Genomic DNA, 21,411 nt, shown 5'->3' on the forward strand with positions numbered 1-21,411 from the left:
GCAGTAGAAAAGTGAGTTTGTGTCATATGATTCACTCAAAATTTGTGAAAAAACTGGAAGACATTTTGGAAATCACCCCTGCAGTTTGATTTCTTTTTAATGTTTATTTATTTAGGCTGTGCCAGGTCTTAGTTGCAGCATGCAGTCTTCTTAGTTGCGGCATGTGGACTCTGAGTTGCAGCACGCATGAGGGATCTAGTTCCCCGACCAGGGATCAAACCTGGGCCCCCTGCATTGCGAGTGCAGAGTCTTACCCACTGGACCACCAGGGAAATCCCTGCAGTTTGATTTTAAATGTTTGGAGAACCTTTTCTTCCTTGTAAGTGAAAAGCCTAAGATGGTTCAGGGGAAGTCTGTTCTACTTTCATCATGTTATCAGTAAGGTAAATGAAGAAATCAAATTAAGTCCACATGAAGTAGCCTTTGAAAGCATCTGAATTGCACTTCCTCATGCCAGCAGAATTTGACAGCTAATTATGGAGACCATAGATGATACAAAACTCAGGATTTCTCAAAATGTAGTAGTAACGCCTGGGTAGGGAGGACTGGTTCCGTTCATTACGGGAAATTCACAGCTTCCCTCAGGAAAAGTGGTTCCATGGGTCAGAGTCAGGCCTCATGCTTGGAATTAGGGGGTTCAGGTCTGACTGAAGCCCTCTTCTTCCTGCCTTGCTTTTACAGACTGAGAGGGGCACTAAGTCCCTCAAAGGAGAGCTCCCCACAGGAAGGAAAAGTTAGCCTAAGACGGAGCTAAACCAATGATGCTGAGTTGCCAGAATCCCTCCACAGGCCACCCAAGCAGTGAAGAAATTCATGGAGAGAAAGAAAGAAAGAAAAGACCCACAGCCGTGAGCAGAGCCAGCTGGGAGGGATGTTATTACTTTATTTCTGTTTTCTTAACTATGTGTGTGTGTGCATGTGTGTGTGTGCACGTGTGCGTGTGCATGTGTGTTGAGGAGGAGGGAGGATTGATTGCAGAAAATGTCTGGATCCACAGCACTCAAGATGGAAACTTTTGTTGATATAACTTCTCCTAACTTTCCTACACCTTCCTTCCCTTCTACTCCATTTCCCCAGTGGCTATCAAGAGCTGTATATATCTGACCACAAAACATCCAGTCAGTTCAAGTCAAAAATGCAGCCAGCCATCTGGATTGACTCAAACTCTGTCTACACACACCAATTGGCTTGGGGGTAAAAAAATGTAATTCAGTGGAACAACTGGTTATTTTTAAAACAACGAGTTGAATTCAGACAACCATCCAATTAGTTGATTTCAAAATGCCTGTTTGGCGACATGAAAAGGGTTATTTTCAAAGGGCCTTGTGTGTGCATAAACAACCTGAATGCTATTAAATTGACGAGCTATTTTGGAATCAAGTAGATAAGGCCAAAGCGGCTGGACTCTGTTTATAAAGGGGAAACGTGTTAGGGTAGCAGAGTCCATCAAGCACTCCAGAGGGTGACACCTTCTGTTGGAAGGATGAGGTCTTTCACTTGACAGCAGCATAACCATACCCCGCTTTGTAGAGGCAAAGCACCTCATTCTTTTTTTAGGGAAACCTCCTGTGTGCCTTCTTCCTGGACGTGCCGTGCTAGCCAGAAGGCCAAAGATTCAAATAGACCCTCAAAGGCAAACGCGCTTCGGTTAGCTATTGCCACGTAACACATTTCCTAATGCACACAGTGATGTTAACTCGATTCTCTCTCCCGTTACGGGTTTCAGTCTCACTACATACAGCAAGGAAGCCTCGTCTGAGCCATTTGACCCGATTCGTGAAGAGTTGGGTCAGTTTAAACGGCACAGCTGTATCTCCCTGAGCTTTTCTCCCCCCTGAAATGTGAACGTTCTTTCCCCGTGTTACATGGCTAGGAAATGATTTAAGCAAAAAAGGGGGGACGAAGGTCTCCTCCTGAAGAGAATTTTATTTGCACTCCCCATGCTTTGTCATAAAGGGCATTCAACTGTGTTAATCATATAAGAAGTTTTAGAGAAGCTCTCTTTTTCACATTAGGCTTAAAACATCACCCCTGAGGGGGTGCTGATGGCCCCCTTAGAAAAGATTTCTTTGACATCTAAGACACAAAGGACTTCAGCAAACGTTCGGAGTTAAATGAGTGGTGCCTAAGTGCTGACTCTCCATCCCCAGTGACAAGCATTTACTAAGTGAAACTTTTGTTACTGCAAATGTCTTACTTGGGTGTGTCTTAATCCCGAATGTTGTGGAGGTTTTGTTTTAGTGTGTGTGTGTAGTGTGTGTGTTTTTTTAAAACATTTATTATATCAGAAAGGATTCTCACAATGGAAGCATTCATTGCCGTGGCTGTGGCTGAATCTTTACGTTTAAGACTGGTTAAGCTGCCCCAGGTAGAAGTGTTTGCACAGCTACAGAAGTATAGAATCGGGCTTCCCTGGTGGCACAGTGGTTGAGAGTCCACCTGCCGATGCAGAGGACACAGGTTCGTGCCTCGGTCTGGGAGGATCCCACATGCCGCGGAGCGGCTGGGCCCGTGAGCCATGGCCGCTGAGCCTGCACGTCCGGAGCCTGTGCTCCGCAACGGGAGAGGCCACAACAGTGAGAGGCCCGCGTACCGCAAAAAAAAAAAAAAAAAAAAAAAAGAAGTATAGAATCACAGCCCCCGAGTTGGAAGGGGGCCCATTAAGGCAGTCCTTGCCTTCGGGCATCTAGGCCAGAGGAATAGCCACCCTTCTCTTTAAGATCTCCAAAGACAAAAACTCCACATGCAGTTCTTTTATTATAAGAAGTGTGAACTGTAAAACATATTTACAAGGGAATGATATTATAATCCATCTTTAAATTATTTCCTTTTTTAAACGTTTGCTTTCCCAAGCTTTAAAAACTTAATACAGTGAAGTAAAAACTTAATACAGTAAAGTTTCCTTTCTCCTCTTTTTGAGGAGAAATGTCCACATGGGACATTTCTCTCAGGAAATTCTACCAGAAATCATTACGTTTCTCCTAAAAAGCAGGTTTGCTTTTATCTTATAGATGCTCTGAATCAAGAGATGTTTCCTTTCTCCCTCTTACCGTTGGAAAGCTTAGAGCCAAATGTGTAATCAATGAACAGGACCCTATCCCAGCTTCACCCATTTTCCTTCCCTTATTTTTTCTTCATCCAAATTTCTTCACTTAGTTGTGTTTTTTGTTGCTGTTTCCGGGCTTTTTGGATCGGTCTGTTTCCATGTTTGTAAGCAGTTTCGTGAAACTGCTTTTTCGTGAAACTACAAATTCGTGAAACTACAAATTCGTGAAACTACAAAGTTTCGTGAAACTACAAATTCAGATCAGCAGAGGCTCTGGATCCCAGCTCCACCTTTTCCTAGTTTAACCTCTCTGAGTCTCAGTTTCCTCATCTGTAAAATGGAGATAACAATTGTACTTTCTACCTCAGGGGGTCGTTGTGGGCATCAAATAATAAAATACACGTATAGTGCCAAGCTGATAGAAAGCACTTTCATTATTAATATTATAACCGTGCAACCTTAAATCATTTTGGGAGCAAGCAGGGCAAAAAAATAATTACTTATTCCCCAAATCAAAATTTCAGTCTTTTATCCCGCTTCTCCTTCTGTCTTTTGTATGAGTTGTCTTTCAAGTGAAATCATTTGATGTTTCACATTTTGATGGAAACTCCTTCTACTACCTTACAGGAGAGTGCTTCCCAAACTTGCTTGATCTTAAGAATCAGTAGAAGCACTTATTAAAAATACAGATTCCTGCTCTTGGACACCTAAAATTATTGCGTGAACGAGCAGTCCAAGCTCCGATGTTTCTGGGATTGACGTGTTCTATACTGGCTTTGATCATCAGCTTTTTGTGCAGTATATGCCACAGTCTACACTTTCCTCCAAGAATCTAATCACAAACTTCCAAACTTGTTTTCTATGTAGTGAGTGTCCCACTAACTTTTTTTTTTTTTTTGGTTTTCATATTTTTCCTTCAGTGACTTTTTGCACCACTTATTTTTATTCTTCTACTTCCTGTCCTGCCACATGTTCGAGCCTATCTTTTTTCCAACTCCCGTTGCCCCTTCTTCGTAATAGCACGTCCTTCCCTACCCGTCACCCACAACATTCCTTTGGGTGAAGTATATCAGAGCTACGGTTGTTTGTTTGTATCGTTTTGTGACTGAAGGTATATGGACATTACCAGAAAAACAGTTACTCGGTAACCATTCCAACCCCTTCTTTGGGGAGAAAAACATCTGCTGCCTTCTTTTATTTTATTGGCCTGATTGATGGCTCTACAACACAGCGAAGAAGCAGCTCCACCCACCACAAGCTCTTCATCCTGCTGGGGAAGCCATACATAGTTGAGAGACCAAAAAGTGCAAGAAAAAAAAAAGATTGTATCCGCCTTCCTCTGTTTTCCATGGATAAATGCCAAATCCCTCATACTTAAACTTTTCCCCCTTCCTTTACTTTGCCTCCCAGTTTTCCTTTGAATGAATGAATAAATTGTCCACCCCTCCAAATCTTCTCAATAATCTACCTCTATAGCTCATTCCAGTGTTTAATCACCTTGACGAAAGAAAGAAAGAAAGGAAGGAAGGAAGGAAGGAAGGAAGGAAGGAAGGAAGAAAGAAAGAAAGAAAGAAAGAAAGAAAGAAAGAAAGAAAGAAAGAAAGAAAGAAAGAAAGAAAGAAAGAAAGAAAGAGAAAGTCTTGCTTACTAAAATCCTAAAAATCTCTCCTGCTTTATCTTAAGCCTATTTGGGCTGTTTCCCCTTGTTACATGTGTGTTGCTAGGTTAGTACAAGTATTTTCAAGATGAATTCTCGGCCAAAAGATCTTGCCACTGAGTCATCACCATCCTCATCTTTTTAAAAACATGAGCAAGTCTCAGCAGCGCTTCATTCACGTTAGTAAACATTACCTAGGGAAAGAAAGAACAGCCTTCAAGAACATGACATCATCATTAAAAATAAATGTTTACTGAGTCCCTACTCAGTGCTAGTACTGTTAGCCCTACAGATATAATAAGCATCTGCATTAGGCACACCTGCACACACGTGTACTCCGGTGTGCTAAGTCCAGAGAAGTGGCTCACACTAGAAGGATTATTGGAATTCCAAGGAAGGAGCAATTCTGCCCAAAGGGCCCGGGTGGTCACAAAAGGTAAGACTCCAAGCCCTGAAGAAAGAGTAGCAGAGAGCCTGAAAGAATTAATGTGAACAAAGACCAGGAAACAGGAATGAAAATAGTTTTTGGGGGGGGAAACAATTAGGAGACCGTTTGACGGGAGCAGACAGTTTCTGTAGACTGGAAGACGAGTGGGAGATAATAATGGAGCGGTAGACCTTAGTCTGCTTATAGAGGGCCTTGAATGCTAGGCTAATTAGTGTAGCCTTATCCTATAAGCAATAAGGAGCGCCACCGTCACAGATAAAAGAAAGCAGGAGTACGCTGGGGCTTCTGGGTACCTTAAAGGAAAGGAAGCAGGGACACTGATTTTTGTGAACTTTGTGAAATGGCTTGAGTTTGCATAACTGTTCTCCGTATTGGTGACTTTCTTATTCCCTTGAAGTAGCAACACTGTTTGGGAGGACAGCAAGAAGAGGATAAGGGAGAGATTACAGCCTACCCCAAAGGAAGTGAAAAGGACCCTAAGAAATGGAATAAGCGGTGGTGGTTGTTTTAAAAGTAGAAAAATAGACAAGGAAAATCTCTGAGGCTCACAGAAGGGGTAAGAAATGCTGCATATTTGGAACCAGCATAGGACAGCAAAGTGCCTTTGAGGGCTTTGTAAGGAACCCTAGGTATTTTCCTACCAGCCAAACTTTTTCAATAGGATATCTCATGCTAATTTAGGGAAGGGGACTTAAATTGGCATTGTTAAATGAATGCACCATTTTGTGAACCCCAGAGAACTCCCAGAATATTCTGTAAATACTACCTTGTTGAACTCAGTGGGACTGACTAGGTATGAGGTAATATCTTAAGCCCCCTAATTTGAAAGCACTGCTTGGGCCATAGTGGCTCCCCATTTCCTCACTCAGATTTGATGCAAACGTGAAATAAAATTCTTTTCAGTCAAGAGTTGATTGTGCCCCGCTAAGATAAGCAGTTGGTTTGGATAGTCAAGTACTGCTCTCTGCTCTCTTCCTAATTCAATATGGCTTCAGTATTGTGAATGCGCGGTTGCCTGTCCAGGCCCACTTGGAAAAAGCTTCTGTCTCCACTGATCTTCATTTCCAGCTGAGCTGCTCTCTCTCGGTTCTAAATTCACCCCTGCCCCCTTTGCAAGTAGGGGATCACCAATGTTTACCTGACAGGGCACAAAGTGATTGGGAAAGACCCTGTTACCTCCTTCCATCCACTCTGCCCATTCGTCAAGAAGACAGGAAACACTGCTTTCCTCACTGACTTTCATGACCATTTTGCACCGGGTACATACTAGATATTCAATGGTATTTGCTGAACAAATGAATGAATGAATGTCGGGCCCTATCCTAGGTTCTGGGCATTCAGCAGTAAAGAAGAAGACAATATACAAAAATCCCCACTTTTATGGAGATTATATTGTAGGGAGAGAAAAGAAGGAACCATAAGGTTCCAAGTTATATCAGACACAGCACTGAGCACATGGTAAGAACCCAATAGATATGTGGTGAAATGGGACACTCTAATATAATAACGCATCTACTTTATGTTTCTCTGCCTCCTTAAAAAACTTAATATCCTCAGAAAGTTAAGAATATAATTACCATATGATCCAGTAATTCCCTTCCTAGGTATATGTCCAAGAGAATTGAAAGCAGAAGCTTTAACAGCTGTTTGTATACTAATGTTCATAGCAGCATTTATGCATACAAATAGAATATTATTCAGCCTTTAAAAGGAAGGAAATTCTGACACATGCTACAACTGGATAGACCTTGAGGACATTATGCTAAATGAATTAAGCCAGCCACAAAAAGACAAATACTGTATGAACTCACCTAAATAAGGTGTCTAGAGTAGTGACATTCATAGAGACAGAAAGTAGAATGGTTGGTTGCCAGGGGCTGGGAAGAGGGAGGAATGGAGAGTTTACCACATAATAGGTATAGAGTTTCAGTTTTACAAGATGAAAAAGTTCTGGAGATCTGTTGCCCAACAATGTGAAAATACTTAATACTACTGAGCTGTACACGTAAAAATGATTATGACGGTAAATTTTATGTTACGTGTATTTTACCACAATTAAAAAAAACTTAAGCATTTATTAAACCTCTTTTTGTGAGAATTGTTCAAAGATTAACAAACCCAAACCCTTTGCTGGAGTTTACATTGTAATACAGACCCTTCATGATGTGGCCAGGCGTGTCAAGGCCATACAGACAAGAGAACACAAACATTCAGCCCAGATATGGACAGGCAGCTGGATATTTACATTACCTAACAGAGCAAAGGTGAGTGCATTTTGGGATGGAAGGACGGCACACCGTCCACACAGCATGATTTGACTAGATGGTGCCCCTGATCCATTTCTCAAAAATATAGCAACGCCACTGCTTGTCATACAGTCCAAAATTATAGTCCTTTCGAATCCTGAAGGGTTAGGATCTTCCACAATTCCTAATGAGTAGGCAAATAACCCAAGAAGGGACAAGACTGGTTTTCAGCGAACAGTTTCCTTCTTGTTTTTTATTACAGGGTTCCAGGATGAGAGAGGAAGAAGTGGGGGAGGAAAGGAGATGCGTGGGCAACCAGATCAACTTCCCACTTTCACACTCAAGTGGAGGAGGCAGGGAGGCAAATCCACATTCACAGAGGCTTAGAGGGGCTGTTCTCCCCTCGAAGAATGGAGAGTAAAGGAAACCCATTTCTAAACAGTAGCACTGACCAGCTTCCAGAGGTAGTGATCTCCATTCCTGCTACCAGAAGTGCTCTAGCAGACGCCGGGGTGGGGAAGGGGTATTTCTCCTAACTCTGCATTCTATGCTTCTCTTAACAGAGACAGGTGGGTGAACCTCCTTTACTTCACCCCACCAGCAGTCACACCTCAGTCCCTCAGGGGACACCAACTGTGTGTGAGAGATTCTAGAGACAGATGGATCTCTTTGCATTCTCCCTGAAGAAGAAGTTCGCTGGGCAGGATTCCTTAAACCACATCGCAAATGCATTTTTATCTCCGTAAAGGAAAAAACTGTTTCTAAGGACTTCAGCACACTGTTTATGAGTCAATGGAAACTGCTAATAACAAATGGGTCTTATCTATTCACGAAAGCAAGTCTCTGAGAATCTCTCTTGGGAACCACTGTGAACAGTTAGTTTGAGTTATTGTACACATAGACTTCAACTAATAAAAGGGCATGTTTTAAAACATTCCAGAATTCCAACCTGTCACTAATTCACATTGGTCTCCTTGCCTCCACCCCCATTAGTCCAAATAGATGAGATTTTGCTGAGGCCGATTTTCGAGTAGTTTGCAAGTGGTAAAGAAAAACAGGGGATTTCTCTCACCCTCTCTCTTAATTTGAGACACATTGTTTGACATCTCACTATTAGGATCAATAGGTGACAATTTTTCCCAACTTGTTATTTACCTTGGTTCTCACTAGAAAGTTGCATTACAGCAAGAATGGGCACCGACTTTCTTGCAGAGTGCCAAACAGATTTGTTTTTCTTTGACTGACTCTCTTTTGGTCTCATGACAGTTATTAAGCTAATGTTAAATTAAATTAGCTTTCATTCATTTGTAAACATGAAGCCCAAATGCTCATCAAAAAGATAACTTAGAGGTATCCTAGAGGATGCTCTGGCCAGTCACTCTCTTTGAAACATCTCTTTGGATTGCAATGATACCTGTGATGTGTTATTTTTGAATAATATTTTCTAAGATCATCAAGCTATAAATGCATGCTCAGAAAAAAGTTAACCATAAGCTATTTAACGGACATGTAGAAAGAGAATATTTAAATGAGAATTTCATTTTTCTAATCAGATAAAGAGCACTTCATCTCTAAAGCATGTGGGAGCCCATCATGCCAAGGGTTCTAGTCTTTATGTGGTAGTTGGAGTTTCCCAAGAAGACATCTAGCCAGGTTCAGAAGCTTTAAATAGGTCTTTGGTTTTATATATGTGTATACACACACACACACGTCAATCTATAGTTGTATTTGTTTCCTATATGACAGGAATTGTGACTTGCTGTTGAGAAAGCATTTTGAGAGCCATAGGAATGAAAAAGAAACCATGATGCTTTTCTGGTTCTGATTCTCTTCAATAGAAAGGGAGAGTCAAGACTTGGTGATAGGAGCTTACCTGGTGAGCTTACCCGGTGAGGAGCAGGTGAGAAATGTGACTGAGGGTCTGAGGTAGTTTGGTGCTAAGAGGAAAATACTCTGAACTGGGATTTGTAGCCCAAATACTTATCAACCTTCACCTCCCAGCATGCACCTCATGAAATAAGCGCTTTTTTTTGCGGTACGCGGGCCTCTCTCGCTGCGGAGCACAGGCTCCGGACGCGCAGGCTCAGCGGCCATGGCTCACGGGCCCAGCCGCTCCGCGGCATGTGGGATCTTCCCGGACCGGGGCACGAACCCGTGTCCTCTGCATCAGCAGGCGGACTCTCAACCACTGCGCCACCAGGGAAGCCCATGAAAGAAGCTTTAAATGCTTATGAGGCAGGCAGCTTATAACAACAAAGGGATTCCCCTTCCAAGAAGTTTCCGGTCTGAGATGACACACGTAGTACAGAAATATTCCATTGTTAACCAACGTAATATATGCACTAACTGAGGGATAGAAGAGCATAAGCATTTTAGCTTCGAAGGCAAAGTCAACAAATTTGAGATGCATAATCTTACAATTAAGACTTCAAAACCAATTTTCAAAGTACAAGTAGGTACAAGCCAACAGAAGAGGGCTAAAGAAAAGGCAGGATCAGTGATGCTGTGGCCAAAGCAGGTGGAAGTGAATCTTAGGGAGGCGCTTTTCTTATTTAAAAGATGCTTTCTGCTACCTCCTCTATGAGGTCTTTCCTGTCCCTCACTCTTTCCCTGGCTACATTGGGCCACTCTTTCCTTTTGGTCTCTCTGTACATACTCCACCACATCACCCATAACAACGTACTGCATTTCTGTTTCCGTGTCTGTGTCCCCACTGGACTTTAAGTACTTTGAAGACAAAGTCTTCTTATTCTTTCATGTGTCTTCATCACTCTAGCTCAGTACCTAGTACATAGTAGGTGCTCGACACTTTTTTTGAATGGATGATATCCCATAATACCCTGTGATGAAAAGAACCACAGCTAAATAAAAGTTCCTGTTAAACTTATGTCAAGCCAATTTAGGGCTCCACGGAAGAAAGAGAACTGTAAGTTCCCAGCTCCTAAATCAAAGGTTGAAGGCTCGCTCCTCCCTAGCCATAGCTCCTTGATATGGCTCCTGATTAATAATCTGTTACATCCTCAAAAGGGGTCATTTTAAGGTAACACAGAGGAGCTCCCATGACCTATTGACCTTTTATATCACCAAAAAGGAGCTAACTTTGGGTCAAAGGATGGCAGAATACTTTGCTGTGATTCACATATTACCCAGAAACCTTTGGCTTCCTGGAATTCATAATAAAAATTCCAAATCCCCAGCAATAACTTTCAAACCCCACAATTCTTGCTAACACAGCAGAGTAACACTTGGATTCTATGCCAGGCCTCCTGACCTTTTGTTAATTGCAAAATAAACAGATCTCCAGTTTAGAGGGGCCTTCTCCTTTTATGGGCTCCCTGCAGTGTAGGCACTGCTTGAATGGTATTTATTTCGGCCATATTTGCTTTCCAACACTTGTTCAGAGCAAGAGGCAGGTGTCTGGGAGTGGAAGGAATAGGGATTGGAACAAGAAGAGAGAAGCAGGCGCCCTGCAAGTGCTGAAAGTGCCCAACTTATTCTTCAGAAGAGGTTGAGGTCCTAGAAGGAGGTATGGAAATGAAATTTTATTTTAAAAATCTTCAACAAGTGTATCTGAGCCCCTACTTTTGTGTCTTCCCCTTCTCTTACAGAGCTCACTATGACAGAAGCAAAACAAAAAGCTGGGGGAGCCAAGAGGAGAGATAACTCTTCTCCTCTGGCCAATGCTAGTGACTGGCAAACAAATGTGCTAGGGAATGGCTGCAGTGGCATCATGAAGATTGGCCACAGGTCGTGGATCTCCTCAGTTTTGCGGATTCAGAAACTTAATTTTATGTGTTGCTCTAGGGCTAATCAAACTCCAAGGGATTGCTCCATGATAAAACAGAAAGTCAAATATTAATATAAATGACAAACTAAAATTACTTTACTATGTATTTACTATATGCCAAGAAATGTTCTAAGTGCTTTATATTGAATTATCTCATTTAACACTCATAGCAACACTACGAGAAAAGTACTATCACCACCTTCATTTTTAAAGTAAATAAACGAAGATTCAGAAAGGCTAAGACTTGCCCAAGCTGGTCAAGTTAGGATTCTTATAAAAGTCTGTCTTATTCTAATGCCCATGTTGTTAACCTTACACACACAGTCACTCTTTATTTTACACTGAAAAATAGTACTTGTTGCCTACTTTGTGCATTCTGTCCCTAAGAAGGAAGATAATGAAAACCGAGTTGAGTCCTGAAGATTGTTTGGTAAGTGTCAAAATCAGAACAAGGAGCTCAATGAATACCTTACATGGATGACTAGGTAAGAGTCTCAAACTATGCCAGCCTACTGAATTAGACTCTTTCACCCCTGCTCCATAGATTCCAGACCTTAAGTCAATCAACCAGGACACTCTCCTCCAAAACGTCAATGATTAAGACTAACTCTGCCTTGCTGCTTTTTCTGTCCTTAAATATCCATATTTGGGCCCTATCTTTAACCTCAGTCAGTGACTAGGGTCTTAGATACTATCCTTGCTCAATTTCTGCCAACCTTTTTCTGAGAGCTGGATCCTGCTCTCCCTAAATCCTATGCCTCCACCATAAGGCTGCTCCTTTTACCAGACTGGCCCTTCGAGAACTCCTGATGACCAGAATTATACCTGAGTTAGCTATTTCCTTTGGACCACCCAGCTATCCTGACAAAAGGCCATTAATTTATTCATTTAACTAATCTTTACTGTGTGCCTACCATTCGCCAAGCACTGTGCTAGGGGCTTGAGGGACCAAAAGGAGGGATATCTTATGCCATCATGATGCTAATGTCTTGGGCTTGGGATATAGTACAAGAATCACCCAGGTTTATCAGTTAAGGTCTGGGCAGGAAACAGATGGCATACTCAAATTGAGTAACGCAGGGAGAATTTCATAAAGGGGGCATTTATAAAGCTGTGAGTAGAGTGTAGGAACCTCACAAGAGACAAGGTAGTACCCAGGAAATAGTAATAGCAGGGAGCTATTATCCACCCGAAGGGCCAAGGAGAGGGAACAGTGTGAAGAGTGTGGTTTTATAGGAGCTGTGGCCTTCAGTAGAGGGAAGCAGCTGCTGCCAGTACTCAACCCATCAAGAGAGAGCCTAGGGAATAAATACTCCAACTCCACTCTCCTTCCACCCTCCAATGTCCAGTCAGTGCCAAACACAACCAGAAGTCAGGAGGCAAGGGAGCCCATTAATGCAATCCAGATGGGTCAGCCTCCCGTGGCACAGAGTAGGGTGAAGGGCAGATCTGGATATCTAGTAACACTATGCAACTTGATTATTTCCTCCCTAGCCCCAATCTGCTCCTGAGAGCAGATTCCTTCCACTCCCTCCTTCCTGCTTACTCCATACGCCAGAGAGCACTTCTTACCATGCCACGTGAGACATCCCAGTCTTCACATTGAGTTTCCCAAAGACTCCATGACTATTTAGTGACAAAATCAGATCACAGACCCGAACCACTCTCAATCCAATGTGCTTCCTTCTACAGTACCTCATTCTCTGCTAACATCGTGATGATGATGATGATGATAGCTGTCATGTTTTGAACTCTTATGATGTGCCAGGAACTCTGGTCTTTTACATAGAATGCCTTGCCCTGAAAATAGTGTGGAGTCCATAGGTGTCTAATCTCGGGCAGGGAAAAAACCTGACTTCCAGTGGACAAGTGAGAATAAACACCAACTTCTTACCTTTACAGACAGTGGAACATTTTTATGGGTACCATTTCCATTCTGCCTCTGTCACCCTTCAATTGCTGTGTACCAGATGCAAAGAGGATGTGGTTAACACATTCTAATTATGGGCTCTAGGAAGAGAGCTGCTTTTATGGAATGCACTCCCGCTGCCGCTTCGGCTTCTGTTGCAGAGGCTGCTGAGTGTGTTAAATGCTCTCTCCAAATGCCCAAGGGGCACCCTCAGGATTTGAACATGCAAACAGAGGAGCTTAACTATGGATACTGAGAACTAGAATGATTCCATTTATAGCCTAAAGTCCTGAAAGGCAAGGTTAAGTGTTTAAGGGAAAACTCCAACTGCACCTAAGGGTCAAGACAGTTTCACCAATGATTTGATATCTAGTTCAGTTCCCCCAAAGTTACAGAATCTGTAAAGGAATCCAATCTCTACTTACTAGACCTGCCTGGGGGGGTGGGTGCACGGGTGGGGAGGTAGGCTGAACACAAGTCCAGTAGGAATTCCCCCATACACGCAGAGCAGCTTATCTTTGTTCACCAAATGTTTACCCAATAGTATGTAAACTCCACCAGGTCAGGGATTTTTGTCTTGCCACCCCTTTCCATTGCAGTATCTCTAGCACCCAGCATGTTGTCTGATGTATAGTAGGTGCTCAATAACTATTTGTTAAATTAAAGAAGCTGAAGGTTTCTTCTGCCACCCAAAGACTCCATAGTAACTCCCAAGGTTATGTCAGTTGGAAATTGCTCTGGGCATCTGGAGGATACTGTCCCTCCCATTCTCTCATATACTGGAGTTTAACACAACCTTTGCCATAGCATTTTTTCCAATCGTGGTCAAAATAAGCCTTTTAGTAGCATTAGTTCACCCCAAAGCTACTCAAATAAGTCAAGTGAATATCATTAGACCCACTTGAAAAAAATTTAACGATTTACTCCCTTGTTTTGGATATCGTGGCGTTGTAGTTGAGTTTGAGAGACTCTTAGAAAAGAGATAACAGGCCAAACCTCACTTGACACCCAGTACCATAGTTAATGTTAACTGTTTCTGCACTAGTGAGCTTTTCATTATTCAATTGCTGCCCCAGCTCCAGAGATGTGGGGCAACTGACAAGATGGGTAATGAGCTTGCATTTTCTTTATACAAAGCCATTAAGAAAGTGGGTGGTCTCCACTTATTTTGCAGCTTATTCAGATCAGTAACCTTCTTTCTTCTTTTCAGATACATTCTTTCCTATGGCTGGAGACTCAGGGCCAGAAACAGAGCAAGTTTAGCTGCATTTATACTCTGTGTATTGCTCAGGGGAAGGACATGCCTGTTACACCAAGGATTTGCAAGACGGTCAATTTGCTTCAAGCAAATCAAACCAGACTGGGAAGCACTCTAACTTTCAAATAGATTTTATTTCCAGACCCTTAACTGAGATCCCCAAGGTGGTCTACTTGGACTAACTAGATTTCAGTCACACATGTATAACCTGCTAGATTTGTAAGTTCCTTGAGACCACTTACAACTGTCTGTCTTATTCAGTGCTGTGTCCTCAGTGTCTAGCTCAGTGTCTGGCACATAGCAGGTAACCAATGAAATACTGATGAATAAATGAAGGAATCCTTTCTAGATCAACTTCTAATAAGTTTGCTGGCCAAACATCACAGTAAATATTTTAGGCATCTCCCAAAGAAAGACCAGTGGTGAGGATGATGACGAGGAATAACTTCTACTCTCTTTTGGATCTGAGCAGTCATGGGTTTAGATCATGTGGTCACTCATTCATGTAACAAGCATTTATTGAAACAGGTACCATGCTAAGTACGGGGAATACAAAGGTGAATAAACTGTAGTCCCAGTTGTCAAGGAGTTCAATCTGTCTACGGAATAGACAATAAAATAATTGCAATGCTATCTAATAAGTGCTTGAGGGGATAGGCACTGGGGGCCGTGGGAGCACAAAGGAGGGACATCTAGTTTAGGCTGAGAGGTTAGGAAAGGCTTCCCAGGAGAGATGAGAATTAACTGTATTTTCGTAGGGCAAGTGGAAGTTAACGAAGATGAAAAAGAGAAAGGCATCCCACGCATGCTTTAGGCATTTAGCATGATGTTTCCAAGGCACTACAGGTAGTTGATACAGTTATTATTGACATCTTGGCCTGGATAATTCAGTGTTGTGGGAGGCAGCAGTAGCTCTAGATCCTATCCACTATTCCAGTAGCGCCTCACGTCCCTGAGCTGCGACAACCCAAAATGTCACCAGTTATTGCCAGATGTTCCTCCGGGAGCAAAGTCACCCCTAGTTGAGAAACAGTTAGAGCCAAAGGTATGTGTGAGGAAGTGATGGGAAACAAGATTGGAAAGCCAGGCAGGGGTCCAGGTCATGAAAGCTATGTGCACTGTGATAAGAAGTTTGGACTTTATCCTGAAGATCACAAGAAGCCCTTGAAGTATTTCAAGCTAGAAGATAATATGCTCAGATGTGTGTTAAGACTATCACTGTGGCAGCAGTGTAGAGTGTAAATGTGAAGGGGATGTGTAGAAAGCCTGGAAGCAGGGTGATGAGTCAGGAGACTCTTGCAGTCAGCCAGAAGGGAAGTGATGAGAGTCAGTGTTAAGGCAATGGCAGTAGGAATGGAGTAAAGAGGGAAGATTTGAGAGATATTAAGAAAAGTCAAATGTAAAATAGCTAGCGAGTGGGAAGCAGCCGCACAGCACAGGGAGATCAGCTCGGTGCTTTGTGACCGACCGACCACATAGAGGGGTGGGATAGGGAGGGTGAGAGGGAGACACGAGAGGGAGGGGATATGCGGATATATGTATATGTATAGCTGATTCACTTTGTTATACAGGAGCAACTAACACACCATTGTAAAGCAATTATACTCCAATAAAGATGTATAAAAAATTAAAAAATGGTACTGATGAACCTAATGGCAGGGCAGGAATAAAGACGCAGACGTAGAGAATGGACTTGAGGACACGGGGAGGGGGAAGGGTAAGCTGGGACAAAGTGAGAGAGTGGCATGGACATATCTACACTACCAAACGTAAAATGGATGGCTAGTGGGAAGCAGCCGCACAGCACAGGGAGATCAGCTCGGTGCTTTGTGACCACCTAGAGGGGTGGGATAGGGAGGGTGGGAGGGAGGGAGATGCAAGAGGGAGGGGATATGGGGATACATGTATACGTATAGCTGATTCACTTTGTTATACAGCAGAAACTAACACAACATCATAAAGCTATTATACTCCAATAAAGATGTTTTTTTAAAGAAAAGAAAAGTAAAATTCTGAGGATTTAGGGATGTTGGGGGGGATGAAGAAAAAGATGTGACTCCCAAGTTCCTAGTTTCAGTAATTGGATAAATTATGGGGCCATTCATAGATAAAGGAAACATAAGAAGAAAATCAGTTTGAGGAGGCCCATACGTTTTATTACTGACATGTTGAGTTTGAGCTACTGTAGGACATCCAAGTGAAAATGCTCAGAAGGGGATTTGCCATACTGGTGAGCATTAAGCAGAGAGTTATGGGAGCTACTGGGGTAGACGGGTCCTGAAAAGGAGCTAAGTGACAGCCTGTCATATCCTACTACATTTGCTACTACACAGCTCAGAGCCTTCTCTTGCCTTCATTTATTTAATAAACATTTACTAGGTGCCAGACCCTAGGCTGGGTGCAAGGGATATAAAGAAAAGTAAGACAGAGCTCCTGCCTTCAAGGTTCTCACTGTCCATAGAGGGAGACAGATAGGTAAATGTGCAATAATAACGCGGTTGGATAAGTGTTGTGATGCATAACTGCAGAGTGCTGTAAGAGCGGGAGAGGAAGAGCATCTAATGGAGTGAGTGCAAGGGGGAAAGGCAGAGAAAGCTTACTGGGAGGGGCAATATGGTGGAGAGGGGAAGAACCGCAGAGCCCATGAGAATGCACCCTGCAGGCCCCCAGCTAAGCAGCATTTCTCAACCCCAGCACTACTGATACTTTAGACCAGATCATTCTTTGTTGTAGGGGCCGTGCTGTGCACTGTAGGATGTTAAGCAGCGTCCCTGGCCTCCACCCGCTAGATGTCAGGAGCTCCCTCCTCCAACCTGTGACAATCAAAAATGTCCCCAGATGTTGCCAAATGTCCCCTGGAGGGACAAAATTAGCCCAGGTGATACTGAACTGCAAGGAGCATAATTTGATCAAGGGCCTGAGGTGCCATGTCCTGAAATCCATCCCTGAACGTGCACAAGGCTGCACTTCCCGCGGGCTGCCTTTAGTGAAGGGACGAAGCGCATCAGGGACCCTAAGGTACTCCTGCTGCGGGGAGAGGTAGGATTCCACTGACACCAGACTTTGGCTCAAGGACTCGGCGAAGGCCTCTCTTAACCTTTCTTTGACTACCTGGCAATCTAGGATGTTCCTACCAGACCTTCTTCCCCCTCTCTTCTCACCAGGGCTCAGACTTACATCTCAGTCTGATGGCTCTCAGCCTTCTCCAGCAACCTCGCCAGTTTCTCTCATACTGGGTGTCTCCCCTAATGAAATCCTTGCATGTTTAACCCCATATTGGCTTCTGCTTCTCAGAGGACCCAGACTAACATAGGCAGCCAGACGCTGGAATCAGAAATATCTGGGTTCAACTCCTGGTTCCTCTTACTAGCTGTGTGGCCTTGAGCAAGTTACCATACTTCTCTGAACCCCGTTCACCTGTATGTAAAATGGAGGTAACGGTGTCTACCTCAGAAGGTTTCTATGAGAATGAAACGAACCACTGCATCTAAAATATTTAGCACAGTGCTAGATACCAAGTAAGAGCTCATTAAGTGCTGACTCTTAGTAAAGGATGGCTATGTGGAGAAATGGCATTCTGAGCAGATTGGACAGCATGGTACACTGACTGGGTGGTGAGAAATGCCATAGAAAGGTGGGGAGGGATGTGAAATGGCATAAGCATTTCAGTACCTCGGAAACACAACGTGCAAGCAGGAAGCTATGAGAGATGATGTGAGAGGTAGGCAGGTCTAAAGCAGGACAATTCCAATCCTTTCAACCTTTTTAATTCAAGTTATGTTCTTCAATCCTGTTATCAGCTCCTCTGAGCCTTCTTCAAGTTCACTACATCTGCCTTTATCTAAAAACCTAAACCTTCACACAAACTCCATCCAAATTCTCTCATTCAAAGTGTCTGACTAGTTGGGAGAGAGACTAAAGGGTTTGTTGCTTCACAGTTCCTCCCCTCAGGATTGCAATTTATGTGGCCCTGAATGGGGATTACTCGGAGGGAAAAAGATCTAATCGCTGCTTGGCCCTTGCCCTGAAAACTCTTTCATTCGATCCAAAAACATTAACAGGGACCATTTTTCCCCTGAGGATAGTTAATCATTACCCCAACCTCCTCTTCTCTACCCTCCCCTCTCCCTACCACACACACATACACAAGAATAATCCAGACATATCCATGAGCATGAGAAATTTTAAATCTGCAATAATGTAACCAATGTGTGGGTGTTCTGCCAGCTAGACTTGAATTCAAGTCCCAACCCCAAGGATGAACAGTTACACAGTCTTCAGCAAGTCAGCCTCTGAGCCTCAATGTCCTTTTCTATATCATGGGGTTAATAAATGATACCCTGGATGAAAAGCATTTTGAAAACTACAAGGCACAGGACAGGTTACTATTATTCAATCTGTGTCAAGTTAGGGGTCTAAAACTACCTCTCTGATGCCCTTCAGAATGTTCTGTGCTTTCCTTAACGTCCTTACCCAAGCAACAGATATGAAGAAATCCAATTGGTTTTCTAAGTAAGCAGAGAAACAGCTGCCCAAAGCTTCTCTGAGGGAGAAAAGTGTAAGCAAAAAATAGGACTGGTGATGCTAAACTCTGGACTGGGTTTCATTCATTCAGCTTTGCCAAACTGAAATTTCTCTCCCTATTCCCTATACCCACTCCTGAGACTTCGCTAATCCATTCTTATTTCCTCTACCTTACTTGGTTTAGGAGTTCATCCCTTCATACCTAAAATCACTCTATATTTTTGTCTACCTGTTTACTGTCTGTCACCCTCTACTATGAATATAAGTTCCATTGAATTATTGATATTTCTCCAGGACCATGAATTCATTGATATTTCTCCAGGACCATGCACAGTGTTTGGCACATAGTAGGTGCTTAATTAGTCTCTGAATGAATGGATGGATGAATAAATAAATGAAACGCTGGACCTCTGCAATGGCATCGTGGCTGGGCTTCCATCCTCCAGTCTCTCCAATCCTGTATGCACCTCCATATTAGGCTTTACCTGGGTGGTAGTAAGAGCAAGAGGATGTAGACTTTGAAGAAGTGGTGAAGGAGCACGAGCTCCACCCTCAGGAGTGGAAGAGTAATAGTAAGAGAGCTTTAAAACTTCTAGAACCGTCAAAAAAGTGTATTTGGAATTATAAGCATGGGTAGACTTGCCCAAAGTGTCTTCTGTGGAACACTAATCTTATCAGTGCTTCTCAACAAAAGGTTCCACAATCAAGTAAGTTTGAGAAACACAGCCTCATTAATTCTACGCTCAGTGCACCCACAGATTCACAGGTTATATAAGCATATTAAAGGCTTTCAAATGTCAGACAGTAAAGAAACATGCTTAATCATTAAAACCCTTTTATCATATAATATCTGCGGAAAATATTTTAGAAAAAACTGGTCTAGGAAATAACCATGATAAGAAAGTTATCAGATTTCTAGAAGCCTTAAATCCCTTCCCAGATTTTTTTTTTATCTGCTGTCTGTTTCCATTTAGTTATCACCAGCAAAATGGAGCTTTAAAAGGAAAGGAGGCTGAGTGTCCAATAGGAGCTACCAAAATTACAGTGCGATAAAGGGCTGGAGAGACGAGACAAGGCAGAGAGGAAGTCAAGTAGAAAAATCAACTAGTGGGATCTGTGGAGAAAGGCAAAAAGCAAGCTTCTTGTGAATCACTCTCTCAATGACTATAATCAGTCTTTCTCTCCCCACACTCTACTGAAACTGCACTCACCAATGGACTGACACCTCGTTGCACAACTCAGCGGGTACTTTTCTGTCATTAGCTCTCAGATGTAACTGACACAGTTGACCCGCCCTCGCTCTTGAAGCGTTCTGTTCGCTTGCCTTCTAGAAAACCAGGTTCTCCGGCTTTTCGTCCTACTTCTTTGGCTCCCCCAGCTCAGTCTCCTCACACCTGTCAATCCTTAAATAGTGGTGTACCTTGAGGCTGTGTCTTCTTCTAGGCCCTTTTCTCGTCTCACCTGACACATTATCCTGAGCACGCACCCACTCTCATGGCTTCATATACCATCTATAGGCTGATAACTCCCCAAATCTGTATTTCTGGTGTGGTCTGTCCCCTTGGTGTTTGGGCCTTAATATCCAACTTCCTACTCAGCATTTAAACTTGAACTTATACTCAGCATGCCCAAATCTGAATTCATCCTCTTTCTATGATCTCAGAAAACAGCATCACCATCAACCCAGCTGCCCAAGTGAAAATCCCCGGAGTCAACCTCGACTCTCTCTCTCCCTCTCTACGTTCAGTCAGTCAACAAGTTCTGTCGATTAATTCTCGTAAATATTTCTGAAATCTATCTACTTCTCTTCATCTTCATTGCTACTGCCATTCTTATTTCAGGGCCCCAAGTTCAGACCAACTCCTTAGAGAACTCACTGCCTCTGACCTTACCACTACTCCCTCCACCCTGCACCCAATCCATTTGGTCACATCGCAACAAGAATGCAGTTGGTCTTTTCCAACACAGGCAGGTCTGATCTTACCACCTCTGTTTAAAACACTTCAAAATGACCTCAACAAAAAATTTAAACTCTTTTTTTCGGCTGTGCTGGGTCTTCGTTGCTGTTCGCGGGCTTTCTCTAGTTGCAGCAAGCAGGGGCTGCTCTTTGGTTGCGGTGCGCAGGTTTCTCATTGCGGTGGCTTCTCTTGTTGCGGAGCACGGACTCTGGGTGCGTGGGCTTCAGTAGTTGCAGCATGCGGGCTCAGTAGTTGTGGCTCGCGGGCTCTGGAGTGCAGGCTCAGTAGCTGTGGTGCACGGGCTTAGTTTCTCCGTGGCATGTGGGATCTTCCCGGACCAGGGCTTGAACCTGTGTCCCCTGCATTGGAAGGCGGATTCTTAACCAGGGAGGTCCCCAAAATTTAAACTCTTTAACGTGATTTCCAAAGCCCTTCATGATCAGCTCTTGTTTTCACAGTAAAGTGGAATGGTAAGACTGGGGAGCAAGGCTGGCTGGGTTCAAATCCCAGCTTTACCATACTTAGTAGCTGTGTAACTTTGAGCAAGTTAACTTCCCTATGTCTTAGTTTTCTCATCT

The 21,411-nt window shown here is 43.1% G+C and overlaps 1 non-coding gene across 1 annotated transcript; it reads right to left on the reverse strand.

Moving 5' to 3' along the window:
• Window positions 1-199: 199 nt before the first annotated feature.
• Window positions 200-272, reverse strand: TRNAA-CGC (transfer RNA alanine (anticodon CGC)). Its single transcript has one exon. It is a non-coding gene; the product is annotated as a tRNA-Ala (tRNA).
• Between the last annotated feature and the right edge of the window lie 21,139 nt (window positions 273-21,411).

Source organism: Globicephala melas, chromosome X (assembly GCF_963455315.2).
Source record: "Globicephala melas chromosome X, mGloMel1.2, whole genome shotgun sequence".
Taxonomy (NCBI): Eukaryota; Metazoa; Chordata; class Mammalia; order Artiodactyla; family Delphinidae; genus Globicephala; species Globicephala melas.